The 25,332-nt window shown below is 46.6% G+C and overlaps 1 long non-coding RNA gene across 1 annotated transcript in view; it reads left to right on the top strand.

The window, feature by feature from the left end:
• The window catches only part of LOC119956193, a 43,505-nt gene extending 18,781 nt beyond the window's left edge, over positions 1-24,724 (top strand). The window contains exon 5 of the long non-coding RNA XR_005458601.1: positions 24,066-24,724. This is a non-coding gene — a long non-coding RNA (uncharacterized LOC119956193). The remainder of the gene's footprint in view (positions 1-24,065) is intronic.
• Positions 24,725-25,332: the final 608 nt, after the last annotated feature.

Raw genomic sequence — 25,332 nt, 5'->3', positions numbered from 1 at the left:
TTGTGCTATCCACAATGCTACATTTCAGCAGCACTGATGGGCAAGTCGCTGGTGACACCACTATAAAAATCTAGCAGATCTCACAAAAATATATTATCCTTACACAGGGCCAGACATGGAGCAAGGAGGATATTGGGCAGTGTATATTCGTAAGCAAGCTGTTTGACAGTGCTCAGGTGTGCAAAGGCTGGCAGTTCACATTTAAACCATCTTACCCAATGTCACTGCAGTGAATAATTGCCCCCCTTCATGATCATGTAGCAATGCTGATAATGGGTGAAGCCTTCACTACAAAGCCACTGAATAAATAGTGTCTGTCACCACAGCTCTCAGGCATCAGTGGAGTCAAACACCTGAGCAAACGTGAAAGCTCTTTCAAGCTCATTGTGTATCATATTTACCCTGAGGCTAGCGCTGGAAAGAATCCGCACTTTAAAATAAATAGGAGATTCTCCAACGACATTGAATCTCTGATAATTACTGAGGTTTCCTATTATTGATGTGCACCATAATAGCCACTTCATCAATCTTGAGTTTCTGTCTGAGTGTCTTCAACGCTGTTCATTTGCAAATCTCAGACATTTTGAGCAGGGTTCTATTAAATCGCTTCAGCTCAGGATGGGGGAGAAGAAACAACAATCCTTGTTTCGACATAAATAGGATAAAGGTGGTGTTTTTAACCTGTGCGCTGCTATATCTCATAATTCAATGTCTTAGATAGTTTTTTTCAAACTATGTTGGGGGGGGGGATGTTTCTAGTTTAACAATTCTGCAACTAATTGGGAAGTGGCTATGGGGGTGGTGTATGGCGGGGGGGGGGGGGGGGAGGCTGGGGAGAGGCAGCATTTGATGATAATGTTCAACAAAACTTTCTTCATCTTCAGAATAATGTTTAAGCTGATTTTTCCCTGGAGATGCAGTAGGTTGACACATCGCACATTCACCGTTCTTGGCCATGTTACATGTCCTTAAAGAGGAAATGTGCTCTGTTCAACTGCAAATTCATCCTAAGGAAGATATATCTGTGCACTCAAATATTTCAGTCACACCTTATTGCTGTTGGTTCCAGACAGTGTGAGAACAGACTTTGGTAAATTTGGAATTCTGCCTGGTAAGATATTCTGAAGTCCTGCTCCAAGAATATGATTGCTAGCAAGTGAAAGCATTGAGCAGCCATATTTCCATTCACTCCTCATCAATAGCTGTAGCAAAGTTTAATGATGCAATGCGACTCTGATTCACACAGTCATGCTTTATTGCAATTCATTCTGTGTCTGTTTCTGAATCTGAACATCAGCAAGAGGCAGATCTCTCCCCCACCCCCCTTCTTACAGCTCTTGGTTTCTCTCCGCACAGCCCCATTTTGAAGTCCCTATCTACAAGTGCTGAACCTACCGGATAGTCTGACGTGGTTGGATGTGGCTGATGCTGGCCAGGAGGAAAGTGCTTAGCGCTGGAGATGGAGGTGCAGCAGTAGGACACATGGATTGGGATGTGATAGGGGCACTGTCAGCTTGATCTGGGTGGTGATGTGCAGGGGGGGGGATGCCAACATGGACTTGGGGAGATAGGAACAGTGCCAACATGGTCTGGAGGAGGTGCAGGGGGCATGCCAACATGGCATGGAAGGGGGAGGGCAGCAAAGGGGCTGGGAGGGGGGAAACGGATGGGGAGTTGCTGGCATGAATGAGGAGGAGAGGGACAGTGCCAATGTGGACTTTGAGGAAGCCACGTGAAGTGGCCGAAAGACATGGGGAGTACCGGCATGGACTAAGGACAGGGAGTGTAAACATCGACTGGTGGTGGTGGTGGGGTGGGGGTGAGGGGGCATGGGGGGAGGGTGTAAGCACTGATTTGGGGAGGGCAGCGGGGGTGCTAGCATGGACTGGAGAAGGCGCACTTGGGTCTTAATGTATCATCATGAGCCCGGGGGGAGTGTCCCGTTTGCCGTCTTGCATTATAGTTAAGAAATAGTCATGCTTCCAGGGTGCACTCTGCCATAATACCCCAGTTTTAGAGCATAAACAGTGAAACATGATATCCATAAGAGACACACGTAATGATATATAGTTAGTTCATTTTATGATGTGCAACATGGCAATACAATGTAATATTTTAGGAGATCAATAGTTCTCTTTTGCTCCTGTCTTTAGAAAAATAATTTACTCAGTGTTATTGAAAATTAAATCTAAGCATCAATTTGATTTGCCTCATCTTAATTTTAAACACCAAAGCAATTCTGTTCTGATGTCAATAATGTCTAAATTTAGCAAACCGATTCCTTCCTTCCAGCCTGCGAAGAAATTAGAATGCTCAATTTTTATTTAGCTCCTGGAAACATTGTAATTATCCCTGAAGTACATTTATAAAGAAAGTATTGTAGCTTCTGAATGTTTAAAGAAACGCAAGCAAACTTGTCGAAAGCTGATTTGGTCAGGTGACTGAGATGGCTAAGATGTTTTTCACGTACTCGGAGGGAAAACAAAGGACTGAGATTAGATTTGTGGGCTCATCACAATGTAACTCCTGTTATAGGGAGACAGTGACATGTGCACAGTGCTGTCAATAAACCTGCTGTCAGATTAACCAGCTGATCAATCATCATCAGCAAAATCGATCAGAATTGGTTCTGCCTGCGTGCACATCCTGGGGCCAGTTTATTTTCAATCAATCATTTTTAAACCACCTCACAAGTAGGTTTTAAGCAAATGATTGATTTGAATTGATAAACAACTTTTGTGTGGGCATAGCAAAGCGATTCAGTTTAATCCTTAGAAAAGAACCAATGGCGAGGTTATAGGAATTCTCTCCATCATAGTCACCACACCATTGGACACTGACTAGTGCAGCATTTTTATGTCTGAAGGGCATTCACGGCGTGAAGCTGGAGAATCTTTCTTCTCTGCCCCCAGGGGCAGCATCGAGTTCTCTGAGTACAAGGCAGGCACATCCTCCCATTCATCGGCATAAGACCATGGGAAATTGCAATTCACTCCTTTTATGTCTGGTCCCTGTTTTACCCTTTCAAGCAGATTGTTAGACTCCCAGCGAGAGAACTGCCTTGAGACACTCATCACAAAGCGTCAGAAGGAAAATAGCTTAACTCGAATTCAAATCCAGGTTTCCAGAGGTAAAGAAGCAATAGGCGAGTAACTGTGTACCATTCAGTCCATCGTTTCCGGTCGGTTTTGAAGAGGAGAGGATGCTGGGTATGTTATAATGTAATTTCTTGAAAGTCATGGGAATATTTGCCTTTTCCAAGGTCAGGATTGAAATCTATCCTGATATAACTGAACCATCCCTCGCCAGAAGTTGAACATCTGCAATACTTTGTCATAAATCATCTTACTTTTAAAGGGTTTTTAATTTAATTGCAGAGATATACCTACAGATGGTCCAGCTTCAAAATTAGCCCCAGTACACTGAGATCACTAGTTGGCTAATTTTGAATCCAAGGAATTGTCTTGAAATTGCCAATTATAATTTGGATGTGCATAAATAGAGAATCTGATTGGTTAATTTCTGGGATAAACCCAGAGAAGAATCAACACTCTTTGCAGAAGAAGAAAACTATTTTGTCAATTAAATTTAATTTCTAAAGTAACAAATGTCCAGTGACATTTATAATCACAAAGTCTTTCTCACACAAGTGCCCATTTCAGTACTGCTCAACACTTCATCAAAACTAAAGCCCAGATACTATTTTAAAAGAAAAACAATATTCCCTCTCATTCAATAATGGAGAGAGTTCAGGCAGAATGTAATCTAGCACTAATTGGTTATCATACTGACAGAGGGCACAGGAATGGCTGGTGTGGGAAATGAACAAGTGACTCATTTCTTTCCATTATTAAATGGACGGATCTGTACAGCTACACGAGTTGTCATTTTGATGAAATGAAGAGGACTTTCAAAATTACAACCCTGGTGTGAGTAAGCTTTTATATCATTAGTGTAGGAAGGGGTTTTGTTTTCAGATTGGCATTTGGGCAATGCAATCTGCATCCACCTCTGCCACAGGTGGCATATCGCCAGTGAGTAGAGGAAAGCTACGGGCAGCATTGTGGATAGCACAATTGCTTCACAGCTCCAGGGTCCCAGGTTCGATTCCGGCTTGGGTCACTGTGCGGAGTCTGCACATCCTCCTCCCTGTGTGTGCGTGGGTTTCCTCCGAGTGCTCCGGTTTCCTCCCACAGTCCAAAGATGTGCAGGTTAGGTGGATTGGCCATGATAAATTGCCCTTAGTGTCCAAAATTGCCCTTAGTGTTGGGTGGGGTTACTGGGTTATGGGGAATAGGGTGGAGGTGTTGACCTTGGGTAGGGTGCTCTTTCCAAGAGCCAGTGCAGACTCGATGGGCCGAATGGCCTCCTTCTGCACTGTAAATTCTATGGTAAAGGGAAATTGTTCAATTCATTGTGAAGTATCATTGAATTTGAAACCCACAGACGTGAAAATATAAACTTACAATTCCTAATTAGCAACCAGAAACATACTTGAAATCCTCTTGATCTGTGCATTTGATAATAGAAATGGCAATTGATCCAGCAGAATATGACATACCCAACCATTAACTTCGGACTTTGCTACTGCATATATCACTCAGAAAACTGTAAGTACAGGTTGGTGGAATGAGCTAAAGAGATCGTGCTACACTATCGGTTGGAGGTAAGCTGGATCTTTTCTTTGGTCACTGCATTTTAGAATCACTACAGTGCAGAAGGAGGCCATTCGGTCCATTGAGCCTGCACCGACCCTCTGAAAAAGCCCCCACCCACCACCCTATCCCCAAACCCAGTAACCCCACCTAACCTTTTGGACACTAAGGGCATTTAGTGTGGCCAATCTACCTAACCTGCACATCTTTAGACTGTGGGAGGAAACCGGAGCACCCGGAAGAAACCCACCCAGACACGGGGAAAATGTGCAAACTCACACTGACAGTGACCCAAGTCGGAATTGAACCTGGGACCTTGGAGCTATGAGGCAGCAGTGCTAGCCACCGTGCCACCCTTTTGACTGCTGTTGCCATTCATAAGAGTGGAGAACAGCCTTACAAGGTCATGAGTTTACAACAATACTTAATCCATATGTAAAATAATGATAGTTAGGCATGGGAGCATGATACTATGCTGCAAAACATTCAAAGGTCTTTGCTGATTACAACAAAGTCTTCCAACCTCAAACACATTTAATGTTTATTTATCTTATTGTGTCCTTTATGAAAGCAGTTCTGTACATTGAGTACTTTCCTTTTCAGAAACATCCAATTATGTATTGAGCTGAGGTATTAGCAATGCTGTGTGTATTAAGGGGAGAAATATTTCATATGATGAGCATGCTTGGACCTTATGATGGTCAGGAGACCAGTGGTTATGGAGAACTTAGGAGCACAAATTGGCCATTTGAAACTTCAAGCTTGCTCCACCATTCAATAATGATCTGGTCGTGGCCTTCGCTCCACTTTCCTATCTCCCACCCCTCCATTCTCTCCCCCGATCCCTTGACTCTCTTGCCTCACTTGTCTAACTAACCCGGCATTGAGTAAATTCAAATACCAAGCCTCCACTACTTTCTGAGGAAGAGAATTTCACACACCAGTGACCTTTGGGAGAAAAAGATTCTCCTCATCTCTGTTCCTAAAAGGGAGACCTCTCATTTTTAAACTGTGTCCTCTAGTTCTAATCTCCCTAGAAGAGGAAACATCCTTTGGGTTTCAAGCCTATTAAGACCCCTAAGGATCTTGTATGTTTCAATAAAATCACTTCTCATTCTTTTAAAATGGGTTCAGGCCCAACCCGTTCAACCTTCCTTCAGGAGATTACGCCCTCCACACCCCAATCCCAGGGGTGAATCCGGTAAACCTCCACTTCTAAGTGATTATATCTTCTTTGTAAATAAGGAGACCAAAACTGCGCACAGTACTCTTTCTGCCGACTTGCCAAAGCCCTGGACAGCTGGAATAACCTTCCCTACCTTTATATTCCATTTTACAATAAGCACCAACATTTAATTTGTCTCCCTAGTTACCTGCATACTAACATAGTGATTCATGTACCAGGACAACCAGATCTCTCTCAACCATTGAATCCTGAAACCTTTCTCCATTTAAGTTATACACTGCTCTTCTCGTCTTCCTGCCAATGTGAACACGTTCAAATTTACTCACGCTGTACTCCACCTGCCAAATTTCTGCCCACTCACTTAACCTGTCTACATTCCTTTGCAGACCCTTTACCCTCTCGTGACAACTTACTTTCCTGCCTATCTTGGTGTCGGAAGCAGATTTAGCGACCATACATTTGCTCCCTTCATCCAAGTCATTGATATAGATTGTAAATGGTTAAGGACACAGCACTAATCCCAGTGGCATGTCACTAGTTAGTTTGCCACCATAATCTCTCTGGTCGCCTGGAGGAAATCTTGTTCACAAAGGTCAATGGGATTACCGCCATACTATTTTTTTGCAAAAATATACTTTATTTATCAAGTATCTGAAAGAATATTACAAACATTTCAAAGTGGCCATCACACAAAGTGCAACAATATTCAGGTTCTCGGGGCAGCACGGTGGCCAAGTGGTTAGCATAACCGCCTCACAGCGCTGAGGTCCCAGGTTCGATCCCGGCTCTGGGTCACTGTCTGTGTGGAGTTTGCACATTCTCCCCGTGTCTACGTGGGTTTTGCCCCCACAACCCAAAAATGTGCAGGGTAGGTGGATTGGCCACGCTAAATTGTCCCTTAATTGGAAAAAATAATTGGGTAATCTAAATTTATAAAAAAAAAAAAAAATATTCAGGTTCTCTACGTATATCATCTTGCACTCTGAGGTGCTTCAATACAGTCAAAGAAACATTTCAGGTATTTCAAAATGGTCAGTGCAAATGGTACCTACGTTGTCTACGTAGATCAAGTTGTACTCTGCTGTGTTTCAATACAATTGTGATACATTCGCTGTATACATTCATTGTGAGTTATACAGCCCAAGGGGGTTTGATACAATCCCCCCCCCTTCAGTTCATTATAGCCGAAAGGTCTTCCACTGCGACCTTCTCCCATTGCACACCTGGCGCTGCTGCCCCCAAGCTTTAGTGCGACCCGCTCTCTGCCATAGTCCAGGGAAATGATGGTGATAGATTAGGTCCACATCTCGGTGATGGCCATTTTAATCAGTGTACCTTCATGGACTTTCCAATGTCCAAACTTTTATATTTTGAATGTAACCATGGGGTATTTGGAATCACGGCTGTGAATCAGCCCCTACACGGCTGTTGGCATTTGCAGCCACACGTGTCACAGTGGGAAGAAAGAGTTTGCAAGATTACTATTTTTTGCATTTTTATTTCAATTTCTCCTTTCTATCTCATTCCCGTCTGATGATGACATCAAAGCAATTGGCAAGAAGAGAGCATTTGAATTTTAAAAATAGTCTCTCCGTTCCGCATTTATGCCATACACATGTATAACACTAGAAACAGTTTCAAATTGGTTTGGATTCATTCTGGTTAAAGCAGCCTTGAGTCTACAACTCCAAAGTCACCGTGCATACCCCAGGCATGCACTTTAGATAATTAATTATTTCACACATCATGCGCCGCATGTTAGTTTGTACTCAGGGTCTAATGACATTGCAGTATGGCCATTTTGTTCAAATCCAGTTAAGAATAACTGAAATACTTGTCGGCCCTTATCTCCCAGTAGCAACTGCTCTTTGCATTAATTTTTAAAACATGGAGATCTGTTTTTGCAACATTTTAACATGCTATTCATATGTGTGAATTACTGGGTGCAATTTAACTAAATGGGAACAAAGTCCCAATAGCGAGTGCATTTAGCCGTGTGTTACCTGGCGCTCGCAGCCGAGGATCGCCCCATTTTCTGGATTGAGGCGCTCTGCTCGTCAGACTTCGTCAGTGCAGCGAGAGAGCGGGACGCCATTTTTAAATGGTGTCCCAATCTCTGTAGACCCCGACAGCCCCCCGTCTAGCACCCCCCCCCCCCCCCCCAACACCCACGTGTTGTATTTTGTCCTTTGTACTTCACGAAGGAACTCACCAAGCACTTTAACTTATCCAAACCAGAATCTTTTATTGAGTCTCGTGTGGTAAGGTTGCAATCTGATACAGAGCACGTTATCATGGAAACTGCTAACTACTCCTCTGGAACTTGCACCTCGCACTGACCATTTTCTTATATGTCTTATTACCCTCTTATCATCTTCTGAAGATGGACGGATGTGTCTCCCTTTATATCGGAGTCACAGGTCACATGACCATAGTCTAGAGACCGCATGGTGTGTCTGTACTGCCACCTGCTGGTTGTTGGTCGCACTCCTTCCAACTATGATATCGCCCATGGGCCTATCACCACACCACGCAGGGCACCCCTGACCCAATCGCCACCACATGAAAAATGCCAGCTTGGCACATTGTCAGTGCCAACTGGTACCCTGGCAGTGCCACCTTGGCAGTGGCAGGCTGGAACCCAGGTGGCAGTGCCAGGATGCAGGCTGGCAGTGCCAGGCCCCACCCTGCCCAAAGAGCATGCACCTGGGAGCCTCCGATTCCCTGGGAGACTCTGACAAGTGCCGTTCCATCTGGTCCCCGTTGCTCGCTTAACCGAGCTCTTTGAGATGAAGGGGATAGATCACAATGCCTCGGGTTTCTCAGGGAATTGTATATTAGAGTGAGAATAGCTGTCATGCTCGAATATGCAGATTTTCCAAAAATGATCCTTTCCACAATAAGAGGGAAGGTCTCGTAAGTTTGCTTTAGATCTTGAGGAGTATTGCGAGCTGGGTAGATCCGTGAGTGGGGTCTCCCAGTTTCAATCAGCCATGTGGCGCTGTGCCGCGATGCGTTTCAGGCACAGCGTGTTCGATCATGCCTATTTTTGACACCAGGTCTCCAGCAGTGAAATTCCCAATGCCACCTGCACAATAAATATTTCTATTAGATGTGATTTCCTTTCAGGATTTGTCACTGGGCATCATTCACGTCATGATAGAGATTCAGTAAGTGCTGAATGACTGGTGGGAACATAGCAACAAAAATGCCAAACAAAATCTCGCTCATGCTTGTACTATGATTGTGCACGGTTATCACATTATACGCTGATGAGACCATCAATTCAGGTGACACGTGGTTAGAAGTGAACAGTGGTTTTAATCGCCTTACAACAGAGCCTGCCTGTGACAAGATGAACTCCAGATGAACTGGCAGGCAGGCTCTCAGCATCAACCTTTATACTTCCGGTTAGGGGGGAGGAGCCAAGGGTGGAGCCCAGTACAAACTCCCGTACACTCCCAGTGCATCTCCCCCTAGTGGCAGAGCAGCGCAACTGCTCGTGTACCGAGCTTACAGAGACATAGTACAACATGTGTAATACAGTGTGAATTACGCTACTGTGATTCACCACATTCACCCCTGTAAAAAAAATCAAGTCCGGCGGGGATGGTGGCTTACAGATTGAGTCTGTCCGGTGGCCGAGTTATCCGCTGTGATCGGCGGAGCACCGGGGTTGCAGCCCCTTCTGGTGGCTGGATGAGCACCGTCGGTTGGGGTACAATGGCGGACTCCGGGGGCGATTCCGCGCGAGCTTCGTACCCGCCTGGTTCGACTGGGGACTGTGGCCGCTGGGCGGGCGCGTGAAACAAATGTAGCGCACTGGTAGGTGCGGGGGCGTGGGGGTCGAGTTGGGTGGGGTGTAGTGTGAGGGGTACCTCAGCGGTGGTAGTGGGGGGGGGTTGGATCCTGCAGGTGCTAGGTCCCGGAGGGATACAGTGTCCTGACGGCCGTCAGGGAATTCTACGAAGGCGTACTGGGGGTGCGAATGCAGTCGGAGCACTTTCTCTACGAGTGGGTCAGTTTTGTGCGCCCTGACGTGCTTCCGGAGGAGCACTGGGCTCGGTGTCTTCAACCATGCCGGGAGCGAAACCCCCGTGGTAGTGCCCCTGGAAAAAATAAAGAGCCGCTCGTGAGGGGTCTGGTCGGTAGCAGTACATAAGAGGGACCTAATAGTGTCGAGCGCGTCGGGGAGGACTTCTTGCCAATGGGAGATCGGGAGATTCCTGGACCGGAGGGTCAGTAGGACGGTCTTCCAGACCGTTGCATTCTCCCTCTCCACCTGCCCGTTCCCCCTGGGGTTATAGCTGGTAGTCCTGCTCGAGGCGATGCCCTTGCCGAGCAGGTACTGACGCAGCTCGTCGCTCATAAAGGACGAACCTCAGTCGTTGTGTACATAGCTGGGGAAACCAAACAGGGTGAAGATACTATGCAGGGCCCTAATGACTGTGTGGGAGGTCATATCGGGGTATGGGATAGCAAAGGAAAAACGGGAGCACTTATCTATGACGTTCAGGAAGTACACATTCCTGTTAGTTGAGGGGCTGTTTAGCACACTGGGCTAAATTGCTGGCTTTGAAAGCAGACCAAGACAGGCCAGCAGCACGGTTCGATTCCCATAACAGCCTCCCTGAACAAGTGCCGGAATGTGGTGACTAGGGGTTTTTCACAGTAAAGCCTACTCGTGACAATAAGCAATTTTCTTTTTTTATTCAGTGGCCCTTTGAAATCGATAACGAGGCGTTCAAAGGGCCTAGAAGCCTTGACCAGGTGGGCCCTGTCTGGTCTGTAGAAGTGCGGTTTGCACTCCGCCCAGATCGGGCAATCCCTGGTGATGGCTTTTACCTCCTCGGTGGAGAAAGTCAGATTTTGGGCTTTAATGAAGTGGACGAGCCGGGTGACCCCCGGGTGGCAGAGGTCATTGTGGATGGCTTTTAAGCGGTCGCTCTGTGCGCTGGCACACGTCCCGCGGGACAGGGCATCTGGGGGCTCGTTGAGCTTCCCCGGTCGATACATAATATCGTATTTGTAGGTGGAGAGTTCGATTCTCCGCCTCAGAATTTTGTCATTTTAAATTTTGCCCCTTTGCGAGTTGTCAAACATGAAGGCAACCGATCTTTGGCCGGTGATGAGGGTGAACCTTCTACCTGTGAGGTAGTGCCTCCAGTGACGAACAGCCTCCACAATGGCTTGTGCTTCCTTTTCGACTGAGGAGTGTCGAAGTTCCGAAGCGGAGAGGGTTCGGAGAAAAATGCGACTGGTCTCCCTGCCTGATTTAGCGTGGCTGCAAGAGCTACCTCTGAGGCATCGCTCTCAACCTGGAAAGGGACAGATTCATCCACCGCCCGCATGGCAGCCTTGGCGATGTCCTCCTTGATGCAGTTGAAGGCCTGACGAGCCTCAGCTGACAGGGGAAATCGTGTGGCCTTAAAGAGTGGGCGGGCTTTGTCCGCATATTGAGGGACCCACCGGGCATAATACGAAAAGAATCCCAAGCACCGTTTGAGGGCCTTGGGACAATGAGGGATAGGGAGTTCATACGGTCCAGGTCGGGACCCAGGACTCCTTTTTCCATGACATAGCCGAGGATGGCTAGTCTGGTTGTGCGGAAAACGCATTTCTCCTTGTTGTATGTGAGTTAAGCTTCTGGGCCGTCTGGAGAAATCGGTTGAGGTTGGCATCGTGGTCCTGCTGGTCATAGCCGCAGATGGTGACGTTATCCAAGTATGGAAACATGGCCCACAGCCCGTACTGGTCCACCATTTGGTCCATTGCTCGTTGGAACACCGAAACCCCATTCGTGACGCCAAAGGGGACCCGGAGGAAGTGGAAGAGGCGGCCATCGGGCTCAAACACTGTGAAGTGGCGGTCCTCCGGGCGGATTGGGAGTTGGTGGTATGCAGACTTCAGATCCACCGTGGAAAAAATCCGATACTGGGCGATCTGATTCACCATGTCTGCAATCTTGGGGAGAGGGTACGAGTCGGGGAGCGTAAACCGATTAATAGTCTGACTATAGTCTATGACCATGCGGAATTTTTCCTCGGTCTTGACGACCACCACCTGAGCTCTCCAGGGACTGTTACTGGCCTGTATGATCCCCTCCTAAAAGCCTCGGATCGAATGAATACCCTGTCCTGTAGGCTGTACCGCCTGCTGCGAGTGGCTACGGGTTTACAGTCCGGAGTGAGGTTGGCAAAGAGAGGAGGGGGGGAGATTTGCAGCGTGGCTAGGCTGCAGTTAGTGAGTGGGGGTAGGGGTCCACCGAAGCTGAGGGTGAGACTCTTGAGATTGCATTGAAAGTCGAGTCCCAATAAGAGTGAGGCGCAGAGTTCGGGCAGGATGTATAGTTGGAAATTAGAGTAGCTAACGCCTTGGATTGTTAGAGTTGCGACGGTGCGCCCTTGGATATGGACAGAGTGGGAACCCAAAGCGAGGGAGATAGTTTGCCGTGCAGGGAAAACGGGGAGCGAACAGCGTCTTACCAGATCTGGGTGTACGAAGCTCTCAGTGCTCCCGGAGTCAAAAAGGCACGGTGTACTGTACCCGTTGATTTGGACCGTTGTCATCGGGTTGTGGAGATGCTTTGGACGCGATTAGTCCAGTGTGACTGCGTTGAGTTGCGGGTAGTCAGCGGCTCGGTCGGCTGCGCTGGGATGGCCCTGCGATGAGTGCCCGCTGAGGTCGCAGTCTTCAATCGAGTTTTCTGAGTGTGGAGAGGATGGGGCCCAAGATGGCCACCCCCGTGGATCTCACGTGGTGGGTGGCGAGGAAGATGGCGTCCACGATGGCAGCCCCCATGAGTCGCCCATGGTGGACCGCGTGGTGGGGGTCCACCAAGATGGCGGCCCCCATGGATTGCACGTGGCGGGTGGGGGCGGAGTCGGGGCATAGGCCGCTGCGTTCCGGGGCCTGCGGGCCTGCGAGTGCAGAGGGCGATTACTTTGTGCCGCTGGAGGTTTAGGGGCTGGGGCCTTCCTTGCCAGGCACACTCTGGCGTAGTGGCCTTTTCGCCCGCAGCTGCTGCAGGTCGGGCAGTGCTGCTGCGGGTGCTGGGGCTGGCCACAAAAGTGGCAGGCTGGGGTAGCATGGTGGCTGAGTGGCTGCGTGGCGCAGGCCTGGGGGAGTCGCTGGTCGGGGGCCCATGACGGGGTCGCGCAGTCGGCAGGAAACGAGGTGAGGCTACGAAATGAGACCTCCATAGTTGTAGCGAGTTCCACAGTATCTTCTAAATTTTGGGCCCCCTTCTCCAGCAGTCGCTGGCGCACGTAATTCGATCTAAGGCCTGCAACAAAGACATCGCGGACAGCAAGTTCTCAATGTTCTGCAGCAGTTACAGCCTGATAATTACAGTCCGGGATAAGGCTTTTAAGTCTCTGAGGAATTCTTCTAGCGATTCTGTAGGGCGCTGGTGGCGAGTAGTAAAAACGTGACGTGCGTAGACCTCATTGATAGGCCTCACGTACATTCCATCGAGTAGGGCCAGGGCCTCTGTATATGAGCCGGTACAGTTTACCTGAGTAGATATACGATGGCTCACCCTCGCGTGCAGTAGACTGAGTTTCTGCTCCTCCATCGTTTCTGTGGTGCTTACTTCAGCCAGGTAGGCCTTAAAACATCGGAGCCAATGTGAAAAGATTTCTTTCGCCTCTGCATCCTGTGGGTCGAGTTCCAGTCGATTAGGCTTGAGGGCTGATTCTATGGTCATTCCTTACTGTTTCTTAAGACGATTAAATTGATGAGACCATCAAATCACGCGACACGTGGTTTAGAAGTGAACAGTGGTTTTAATTGTCTTACAACAGAGCCTGTCTGTGACAGATGAACTCCAGATGAACTGGCAGGCAGGCTCTCAGCATTAACCTTTATACTTCCGGTTAGGGGAAGGAGCCACGGGTGGAGCCCAGTACAAACTCGCGTACTCTCCCAGTGCATCTCCCCCTAGTGGCAGAGCAGCGCAACTGCTTGTGTGCCGAGCTTACAGAGACATAGTAGAACATGTGTGGTACAGTGTGAATTACGCTACTGTGATTCACCACATACGCATTTTCCCAGCTGCGGTAAATGTACAATATTTCGAGGGCTGGCTACACTTTAATAGAAATGAATGAATTGCTGTTTTAAACAAAAAGGGTTACACAGGAACCGGTTAGTGGCTATATGAGTCAATGAAACATCAGATAAATGGTATCAGAATATTCAAACATAATTTACAATTCTGATTTATATCCAGTTCACCAAGTACCCGCTCAGCACTGGCTAATAAAACCGGCAGTAGCAGTGACATGCTGGAGCAGGACAGTGAAGGGTGCATTTACCTATTCACTTTCCCACTGTAACTCTCAGACCCTATCTCCCACAGTCCTCAATGACTCCATCAGGCGATGAGGATCTCAGTGCTTGCACAACCCCAGGCAGGATCCTGAACCCTATTGCTCCTTTGCACATAATGAATTGATATTCAGAGGCATTGCCCCATTAGCTCAATGTTGGGCTGTTTAGATCAATGTACTCTGCATCCAAATCAAATTTAGTCAAAAAACCATGAGTTGTCACTTCTGGACAAATTGCCTGCTTGTGAACGTATGCAATTCATAAACTGCAGAAGGTGTATTTATTTGATGACCTGTGCGAAACAAAAAAAATTGGAAGGGATTTGAGACAGAATTCAGAACATTATTGTAAATCTAAATTAGAACTGGTTGAGCAGAGAGCTGAATAGATTTCCCACCAGTTTAGTACTTATCCTAATTTATATCTGAAGGTAGGTGATATGATTCCTTTGAAATCTTAGGTAGGTTATTGGTGTTGCTTATAAAATAATTCATTCTCGGAACGTGGTGTTGCTTCACAGATGACATTAATTGCTCTGCCTTGCTACCCGGGAAAGGTTACGGTTGTGGATATTCTTCCTGAATCACCGTTATCAGTATGATTCAGTTGAGAGGCCCCCAGTCTCCTCGGTGGACAGCTGTGGAATCAGATAAAGGACAGATCAGTAAAAGTTCAGTTTCACTTCCCTGATGGACTTTGTGAAACTGATTGGGTTCCAATTCTACCCCACCGTTTCACCCCAGAATCTGCCCTCTCCTTCATATCCACCATAGCTCCTACACCCTCTGCAGTCTCTCCCCTATACCTCACCCTCCCACTATCTCTCCTTACCCCTAACATCTCTCCTCACTCCCCAACATCTCTCTTCCCACACTCCCAAACATGCCCCTCACTATCTCTCCTTCACCCATGCCAATCTCTCTTTCCCTTGCCAATCATCTCATCACCCCCTCCTCCTTCCCCAAACCCCTGCCCTCTCACCCCCCCCCCCTCACCCCCCCTCACCCTCCCTCGTTCCCTCCACTCTGACCATCTTTCCTCCCCACACCATCCTTCTCACCTACCCCCAACCATCTCTCCTCCCTATCCCTGTCATCTGCCCTTCCCAGCCCCCCAACATCTCTCCTCCCCACCCCAGCATCTCTCCTCCCCATCATCTCCCCTCACCACTCCCTACTCCCCTCATCTCTTATCCCCATTCCACAACATCCGCCCTACCCCCACCCACCATCTCTCTTCATAACCCCCTACCATCTTTCCTCAGAGCCCCCACCCACCATCTCATCAGGCCACCCCAACTTCCCCCCCCCACTATAATCTCTCCTTACCAAACTCACCCCTCCACCAGCTCCCCTCACCACATCACGCTCACAACCCCCCCCCCCCCCCCCCTCCACCTAATCCCCCAACGCCAGCTAATTCAGAACAGAAGACTCCCTTCAGATCAAAAGCAATGTGGAATACTATATCTGACTTCATGTGTTGGCAATTTGGGTTAAGAGGCCTGATAGTTCTAGGCCTGTTTGTCTGAAATCTGATGAACTAAGTTATCTAATCTTTTGAACAGGAGAATGTGAATTTGTATTACTCAACCTGTATTGAATACTCATCATTTTGGAAGTGTAACTCAATTGAATCATCAACTGTTCCATTAGAGAGCTTCAAAGAATAATTTACCAGAAAATTGCTGTGAACACCTGATTCACGAACCTGAATATCACAGTTCTGTGATAAATTTCTTTACTGACCTCCAATCTTTTGTAACTCAGCTTTGAAATCCATGTCTTCGTTTTTAACTCCTTCATGGTTTCCCTACCTCTGTATTCTCCTTCAGCACTCCATCCCTTTCCTCCAGTGAATCTGCTATTCCGTGGGCAACTTCCTTCACTCTGTAAAATTCCACCTCCTAAATATCCATGCCTCCCCCTGCTTTGAAGAATTCCTTGCAATCAATTTCAACTACAATTTTGGTCACCATATCTTTGCTTTGCAAATGTCTGTTTCTTAGGTTGCATTTGAATGATTCAAATTAAGAACATTCTCTCTGTTAATAGTGCTTAAAGAAATGGGAAATTTAATTTGTAGTTCAATCAGAAATATTGGAAATCTGGGGGAAAAGGACATGGGATCATTTTGGTTTATTATCCTACATTAATTTAAAAATTAACAGATTGGTGAGTTACTTCTGAAACTGTAGTAACTCTTCCTTTTTTTAAATAAAGATACTTTATTCCAAAAATATTCAACATAATAACACCACCTTAACATCCAACGGAGTATACAGTTTGTACATTTTCCCCCCATGAACCACCCCCTCCGGCGATAAACAGTTCCTCTAATACGGTACCTCGAAGCCCTCCTCCAACCCCCGAAGGGCAAATGTGATTTTGTCTAACCTGAGAAACCTGTACAGATCCCCCAGCCAGGCCGTAACCCCTGGCGACATAGCCGACCTTCAATTCAAAAGTATCTGTGGCCGGGCAATCAAAGAGGCGAAGGCCACAACATCGACCCCCTTCCCCTCCAGCAGTTCCGGCACCTCTGACACCCCGAAGACTGTCACCATAGGTTCCGGCTTCTTTCGCAAACCCTACAATCCTCGATAAGCTCCCAAACACTGCCTCCCAAAGGTTCTCCAACTCCTCACGCCCCCAGAACATATGGGCATGGTTTGCCTACCCTATCTCACATCTCTCACACCCGTCCGCTACCCCTGGAAAAACGCACTCATCCAGGACCTAGTCATCTGGACCCTGTGCACCACCTTGAATTTTATCAGACTCATCCTTGCACAGAAGTAGGTGGAGTTCACTCGGTGCATTACTTCACACCAAAGTCCCCATCCTTTCCCCCTCCCCAACTCCTCCTCCCACGTCTGCATGATCCTTGTCACTAAGGCTGTGCCCTGCTCCCAAACCACCCACCTATATCCCCAATCCTACCACCCCCCCCCTTCATCCGGGAGCAACATTTTCTCCAAAAGCATATACTCCGGCACCTGAGGGAACGAAGGCAGCGCCTTGCGCGCAAAGTCCCGCACCTGCCACTATATGAACTCACTTCCCCGTGGTAGTTCGAATCTCTCCCACAGTTCCTCTAGCCCAGCAAAGCTCTCCTTCGCAAACATGTCCTGACCCACTCTATCCCCTCCTCCCTCCATCTCTTATACATCCCTCCATTCCTCTGGCGTAAACTTATGATTCCCACCCAGTGGGTCACGTGGCTCAGTTTAAAGTGTCTCCTCAGCTGGTTACAATATTTATAGATGACGCCACCACCGGACTCCTCATGGCGACGGCAGCGGGACAGTCACTCGAGCCCTCAGGCTCGTCCCCTTGCAAGATTCCTCCTCTAACCTGACCCAATCTGCTCCCTCCTCCTCCCACCATCATCTCACCTTCTCCACATTTGCTGCCCAGCGGTAGTGCAACAAATTCAGTAGCATCATCCGCCCTTCCCGTCTCTGCCTTTGCAACAGAGCCCTCTTCACCCTCAGGACCTTCCCTGGCTGCACAAATTCTGAAATTAATGCATCTACCTTCCGAAGAAAGGCCTTGGGGAGGAAAATCTGGAGGGATCGAAAGACAAACAGGAATCTTGGCAGTATGTTCATCTTCACCACCTGCACGGTCCCCACCAATGTCAGGTGCAGCACAGCCAACCTTTTGAGGTCCCCTTAACCTCCTCCACCAACCCCATCAAATTCCACCTGAGCATTGTGGCCCACTCACGTATCACCTGAACCCTCAGGTACCGGAACCGCTCCCTTGCCACCTTAACGGCAGTGCCCTCAGTTTCACCCCCCCCCCCCCCCCCCCCCCCCCGACCCGCTGCATTCACCGGGGTGGGTAGCACGGTAGCCTTGTGGATAGCACAATTGCTTCACAGCTCCAGGGTCCCAGGGCTGGGATCGAACCCACGTCCTTGGCGCCGTGAGGCAGCAGTGCTGCCCTTGGTAACCCACAAACAAGCCCATCCTGAGGAAACTAATCTCCCTCTACTCTCCGCACATTTCCGCAGAAATTCCCCAAAATTAGGATAGAAAGGGTCAAAACTAACTCCTTCAAGCAGGACCCACCTGTTTGCGACCACTCACTCCATGGCCGCCACCAGTAACTCTTCTTTAATGCTATAGTTACCAATTCATGAAGCCAGCATCTAGAAACAGTCGGTCAATGGTGCTTATGTACTTGAACCAATATAAAGTACAATGATCAGCAGGTGAATTGTAGAGCTATAATTTAACCTGGTTATGAATGATTTTTCACTCGAGGTTCATACGTAATGTCATTAAATTCTGCTAATTAGTTGACCAATTTCCCACCCCTATTTTACTGGTTTAGTTGGGGCTGGTTTAGCTCACTGGGCTAAATCATTGGCTTTTAAAGCAGACTAAGCAGGCCAGCAGCACGGTTCGATTCCCGTACCAGCCTCCCCGAACAGGCGCCGGAATGTGGCGACTAGGGGCTTTTCACAGTAACTTCATTGAAGCCTGCTCGTGACAATAAGCGATTTTCATTTTCACTGTCCTTTCCAAAGTCCTACAGGAATTGAAATAAAACGTGACACCAGCTCAAATAGTGAAATTGTAACGTTTCCCAGTTGCTGCTTCATTCTGCCTTCCTTCTCCCTCTTCCCCTATTCAGTGAGCTATTTTAAAGAGCTAGTCATTCTCTCTATCATCACACTGACAAGTACACAAATAAAAACAAAACCATTGACCTTAAGAGGGACATTGTATTTATAGAAAGGTGCTTGACAACTCTTTATTTTGTATCTGGGAGAAAAAGAGGTATGAATTGTAAGTGGCCCAATGATTGTGTTTTGACAGGATTTATGTAATTCTGTATGTGTTTGTCAAACAATTCTGTGAAAACTCTATGCCCCCTTAATGCCAGTTAGTGGAGAACATTGAACATCCTTTGTCTCTTAGCTGATAGCCCTGACAATAGACAGGTTTGTTTATAGTGAGGAACCCCATATTGCCTTTGAGCAAGATCCATTCAGGATTTACATAGAATATACTGGGCACAATTTAATTAAATGGGAACAAAGTCCTACAGCAAACGTTTAGCCGTGTGTTTTTTGTCCCTCGGAGGGCCGAGAAACAGGTCACTCGGATTGGTTAGCTTCAGCAGGTAAGGTACGACTGAGGCCGCACATACTCGATCTCTGGAGCCCCCAATGCGACCCTCTCCCCCCCCCCCCAAAGCACAATGAGGGCATTACCGGACCCCCCCCCCCATACCACCCCAACACCCGCACAAGGCAGCACCATCGTGCATAAAATTACAGCTTGCTGCCCTGGCAATGCCACTGTCAGCTAGCAATGCCACCTGGGAACTATGGCAGTGCAAAGCTGAAGCCCAGGTGGCAGGGTGCCAGGTTGGCACTGCCAACGGTAGCACAGTGGTGAGCACAGTTGCTTCACAGCTCTAGGGTCCCGGGTTCGTTTCCCGGCTTGGATCACTGTGTGTAGTCTGCATGTCTTCCCCGTGTCTGCGTGGGTTTCCTCCGGGTGTGCCGATTTCCTCCCACAGTCCAAAGATGTGCAGGTTAGGTGGATTAGCCAATGCTAAATTGCCCTGAGTGTTCAAAAAGGTTGGGTGGGGTTACTGGGTTACGGGGAGGGTGGAAGCGTGGCCTTGGGTAGGGTGCTCTTTCCAAGAGCCGGTGCAGACTCAATGGGCCGAATGGCCTCCTTCTGCACTGTAAAATCTATGATTCTATGATCTCACGAGGCACTGTGAGCTGTGTAGAACCAGGCAGTGGGGTCTCCGGTTTATATTGGCCATGCTGTGCCACGGCCCCCTGAAAATCGCACTCAGCCTCCGAATTCGGCTTTTATGTAGCTGAAAAGGCTCTGCTGCAACCATCCTGCCTCCAGAAAAAAGGCCCAGCTGGGAAACGTGTTGGGATGGAGACACAAACCCATCTGTTTTGAAATCCCACCCTTGACAGTGGATAAAAATCCAGCCCCAGCTGTTTTTCACCCAGTGTGGACAAATGCACATGAACAACTTTTGATGTGTAGACATGTTTTCCACCCTTGCACCCGTGCAGAATGTGGTCCCCTGAAAGGCAAACATAATGTGGGACTCCATTGAAATGCCAGCCTAGTTTAAGCCCTGCAATCTTGGCATTCGGTTCCACCCAACCTTCTGATGCGGGCAGGAGTAGTGCCAAGGACCCAAGGTGACATTTAGATGCAGTCTGCTTATATCATTCAATTGGTAAGGTTGCGGCTATGTAACTTAGAACACAAAAGTTGCATTGTCTGGATTGTACTTCCTTGATTAAAACTCAAGTGAAGAACTGCATCTTTCCAACATCTTGGTATTTATGGGCAACATAAAGTCAGTAATATTCCCTTTGTGGCAAAAGTTTAGCGCATCTGGCTCAATGTGAGTGAGCTGAAGTTGGCTTAATGATTCCCTAAAGCCCACAAGTTACTATAACTGTTGGAAAAGAACATTAAAACAACATTTTTTGGATGAAATAACCGCAGCAGTTCAAACAATGTGCAATATCTTCAGAATTTCCATTCGGGCACATAAAAAAAAAATTAGGAATAAAACTTTAATTTTTAGATTGTTTACCCGCGCAATTATAGGCTTAAAGATAAAATATCTGCCACATCTTCGTCCTCTCGCTCTGACACTTCAAGCATCTATTTCATACTTTTTATACAGTTCCATCATAATCTGTCAGCAGTTACTGGTGAAAGAGACATTCAATATGATAAAACTGAGTATCATGCATGTATGAACGAACAAACTAATGAATGGATAAAATAGTGAAAGCTTTACAGCTTGGAAGGCATTTAACCATGCTACTGTTCCATTTATCATCTTAATTTTTTTAGTGCTGTTCATTTTATCTGACTGGTTAACATCACACTGACATACACGGATATTGGAACATTTGTTGGAGCATCTGAAGCCTGCAGTTGACAGTACAGTGAAAAAGTTGTGTGCTTTCTTCTGTTGATAGATTGAGTGCAACCAGGCCTTGATTGTGTAGCAACATTGTGGAGTCTAAAGCACTGGGGAAACCCTGATCCTCTGTGTCAGTTCCTGAAATTAGATGCGAGACATTAGCAATCCTAAATTTGCATGATTCGGAAATCTGCCCAGATTCAAAGAAAGCCCATCACAATGTGTTCACATTCATTCATCAGTCAGCTGTCAGCTTTCCAAAGTACTTTTCTTTTTGCAGGCATTGTTTATAACTTTTCATTGTTCGAGCGTAAGTGTGAAAGCTACATATCAAAGTCATCCCAGTTATGGTAGTCCCCTACTCTCCCAGGGGTGTTGGCTTTTTTTGTTAAGGTAGGCTATGGGCCAAGGGCTGGGAAGTGGGATTAGTGTGGATTATTCGAGTAGTTTTTGTTTGTCGGTGCAGGCTTGATGGGCCAAAGGGCCTCTTCACTCTATGATTCTGTGTAGCGGTTTCTTGGCTCTCGCATCCAAGCAGTCATTGTTCATGCATGAGTCTAGGCGGCAAGTGTTTGAGGTTTGGCTAGCATATCAATGTCCTGTTGATATGCTGCTTACACTTTATTAATTTGTGTCTCCTGATTATAAAGTGACAAATCACTTTGAATGTAAGAATGCAAAAATGAGGAAACTGATTAAAATATTGGATGACAGTAATTTTCCACAACCGATTCGTCAGTTCTTGTTTATGATGAATGTACAGTTCTCACTAACTGCAACTTGCATTCATATCGTGCTTTTAACACGGACGAATGTTCTAAAGGTCCTCACAGGGCCATTGCCAAATAAAATCTGACACTGAGCTGAGCAAGGAGATACTAGGATAAAGGGAGAGGTTTTAACCAGTGGCTTTCAAAGAGGAGGCAAAGAGTTATCGGAGAGAACTCCAGAGCTGAGGGTTGAATTGAAGGTACGGCCAACAAAGGTCGGGCAAAGGAAACTAGAAATGTACAAGGCGCCAGGATTGAAGACATGCTGATTTATCAGCAGGTTGAAGGGCTGGAGGAGGCTGTGCATTGAAACTTACCTTGAAATTTACCATCTATTCACAATAAAATACTAGCTAGAACAAAGCCTTGAGAAACCCCCATTGTTCTTATGCTAGGCTAAATTTTCTTTTACTAAAACATTGTCAGAAATTATTAGAAGTAAACTGAAACTATCCTTTTATAAAGTTAGAGGTAGAATAGTTAGTCAAGTCTGTGTCGCATATTAATTCACATGGAATACCTAATCTGCTTCATTTGTTGGTCATTAATAAACATTCACTCCCTCCGCCACCGAAGCACAGTGGCAGCAGTGTGTACCATCTACAAGATGCACTGCAAGAACTTAGACAGGGTGCAAAACTTGTCCAAAGCTTCTTAGACAGCACCTTCCAAACCCACGACCACCACCATTCACAAGGACAAGGGCAGCAGAAATACAGACTCACCACCTGCGAGTTCCCCTCCAAGCCACTCACGATCTTGACTTGGAACTATGTCACCGTTCCTTCACCGTCACTGGGTCAGAATCCAGGAACACTCTCCCTAACAGCACTGTGGCAGATTGGGCACATCAGCATGGAGGCGCCCTAACTGAACAAAGAACAAAGAAAAGTACAGCACAGGAACAGGCCCTTCAACCCTCCAAGCCTGTGCCGACCATGCTGCCCAATTAAACTAAAATCTTCTACACCTCCTGGGTCCGTATCCCTCTATTCCCATCCTATTCATGTATTTGTCAAAATGCCCCTTAAATGGCACTACCTGACATCAGTGTGTACAGATGGTACACACTGCTGCCCCTGCTTCCACCACCTCCTCCGGTAGCAAGTTCCAGGCACCCACTACCCTCTGTGTAAAAAAACTTGCCTCATACATCTCTAAACCTTACCCCTCGCACCTTAAACCTATGCCCCCTAGTAATTGACCCCTCTACCCTGGGGAAAAGCCTCTGACTATCCACTCTGTTTATGCCCCTCATAATTTTGTAGACCTCTATCAGGTCGCCCCTCAACCTTCGTCGTTCTAGTGAGAACAAACTGAGCTTATTCAACCTCTCCTCATAGCTAATGCCCTCCATACCAGGCAACATCCTGGTAAATCTCTTCTGCACCCTCTCTAAAGCCTCCACATCCTTCTGGTAGTGTGGTGACCAGAATTGAACACTATAACAAGTGTGGCTTAACTAAGGTTCTAAAGTATGAAGTTACTGTGAAAAGCCCCTAGTCGCCACATTCCGGCGCCTTTTCGGGTAAGACGGTACGGGAATTGAACCCACGCTGTGGGCCTTGTTCTGCATTACAAACCAGCTGTCTCGCCCACTGAGCTAAACTGGCCCATCTCCTTCTATAAAGGCGATTCTATGCAACTGGCTTGCATAGAATACAGATAATAAAGACTCTCAGGGATGACGGGACTGTCATACGAGGAGAGACTAAGTTGGTTAGATCATATTCATTGGAGTTTCGAAGAGTGAGAGGGGATAGAAATTTATAACATTCTAACCGGATTAGACAAGATAAATTCAGAAAGAATGTTTCCAATAGTAGGATGTCCAGAACTAGGGGTCATAGTTTGAGAATAAGGGATAAACCTTTCAGGACTACGATGCGGAGAAATTTATTCACCCAGAGAGTGGTGAATCTTGAAATTCACTGGCAAAGAAAGTAATTGAGGCCAAAAAGTTGTGTGATTTCAAGAAGGAATTAGATATAGCTCTTGGGTCTAAAGAGATCAAGCGATTTGGGGGGAAGGCGGGATCAGGGTATTAATCGTGATGATCAGCCAGGATCACAATGAATGGCAGCGCAGGCTCGAAGGGCTGAGTGGCCTCCTGCTTCTATTTTCTGTGTATGTTTCTATGTATTTTGCAAGGCACATTAAACTGTCTCCTTTGATGTTTCAGGTGGATGTCAAAGATCTCATGACACTGTAAGCAGTTAAGATGTGGAACTTGCTCGGATGCAAATACGGGGAAGCTGGATAGGCACATGAGAGAGAAAGGAATAGAAGGACATGTTGATAGGCTTCAATAAACGGGGTTAGGAGGAGGCTTGTGTGGTGCATAAACAGTGGCATGGACCTCTTGAGTTGAATGGAATGTTTCTGTCCTGCAAATACTTACTCTTAAGCAACATTCCGCCCTCTACAACATCAGCTAAAACCAGATTAACTAATCATTGTTCTCAATACTATGTGCGCATTTGCCTACATAATAAGTTACTGTAGCTCACGACATGTGCAATGCGGCTGAGATCTTCCCGAAGGACATGATTAAGTGTTGTATAAATGGAAGTAAAATTGGCCAATCTCTTGACTGAAATTAACTGATCCTTGTCAAATTTGATAGTCTTGGCAGCCCTTAAACTTGATCTAATTAAAATTAATCTCTCATAAGTTTACTTTTGTTCACATGGAGGAATTTATGAAGACTAGAACAACATGCTGCTGGCAGTTTGCCCCAAGAAAAATCTGTGTGAGATTAAATTGTTTTTGATGTGTTATTTCACATGTTTTTGAATCAAAATTGAATGAATAAAATGTGGTAATCTTTTGTTGCAAAAATGTCTGATTTCATGATTCATATGTTTTAGGAGCATAACTTTTAGTGGGGATTGAAGTTTTTAACTGTACAATAATGGGAGCACCAATGGTAGGAGGCTGGTAAACTGACCTGAAGTAATTGCCGTTCAGAGGAAGATCCAGGTTTATTTAAAAGAGGTCAGAGGTGGAAGTGTGAAAATACTAAACAATGAGCTAACACTCCCCTAGACCCTTGGTGGACGTGAGATTTCTACAACAGTCTCTGAAGGGCTTTGAATTATTCATGTGAGTCCCAGATGAAAGAGTGATTTGAAAGCAATGGCGAAGCAAGGGAAAATCATGGAGTATCCGTATACTTTTCAAATCAAAAGATAGGTTTAAAATTGGAGGCAATTGGTTTAAATTTTTATTTGGAGCATCTCAGGCATGCAATATTACTATGGAACTAGGTTAGGCAGAGGGGCACCCTTTTGTTGTGGATTTATCTGTGAGTTACCTCATAGGAACTCTTAAATGTCCAGAAAGCAACTAGAAGCAAAGAAGTAATTTGCCAGAAGCTACAGAACTGAGCAAAGGGCTAGCAGAAATTCAGGGTATTTCTGAGTTGGAATCACTAAGCAGAGTACAGT

The sequence above is a fragment of the Scyliorhinus canicula genome, chromosome 22 (genome assembly GCF_902713615.1).
Source record: "Scyliorhinus canicula chromosome 22, sScyCan1.1, whole genome shotgun sequence".
Taxonomy (NCBI): domain Eukaryota; kingdom Metazoa; phylum Chordata; class Chondrichthyes; order Carcharhiniformes; family Scyliorhinidae; genus Scyliorhinus; species Scyliorhinus canicula.
Note: the sequence above shows the minus strand (reverse complement) of the source record. Positions and strands in the feature narration are given on the sequence as shown.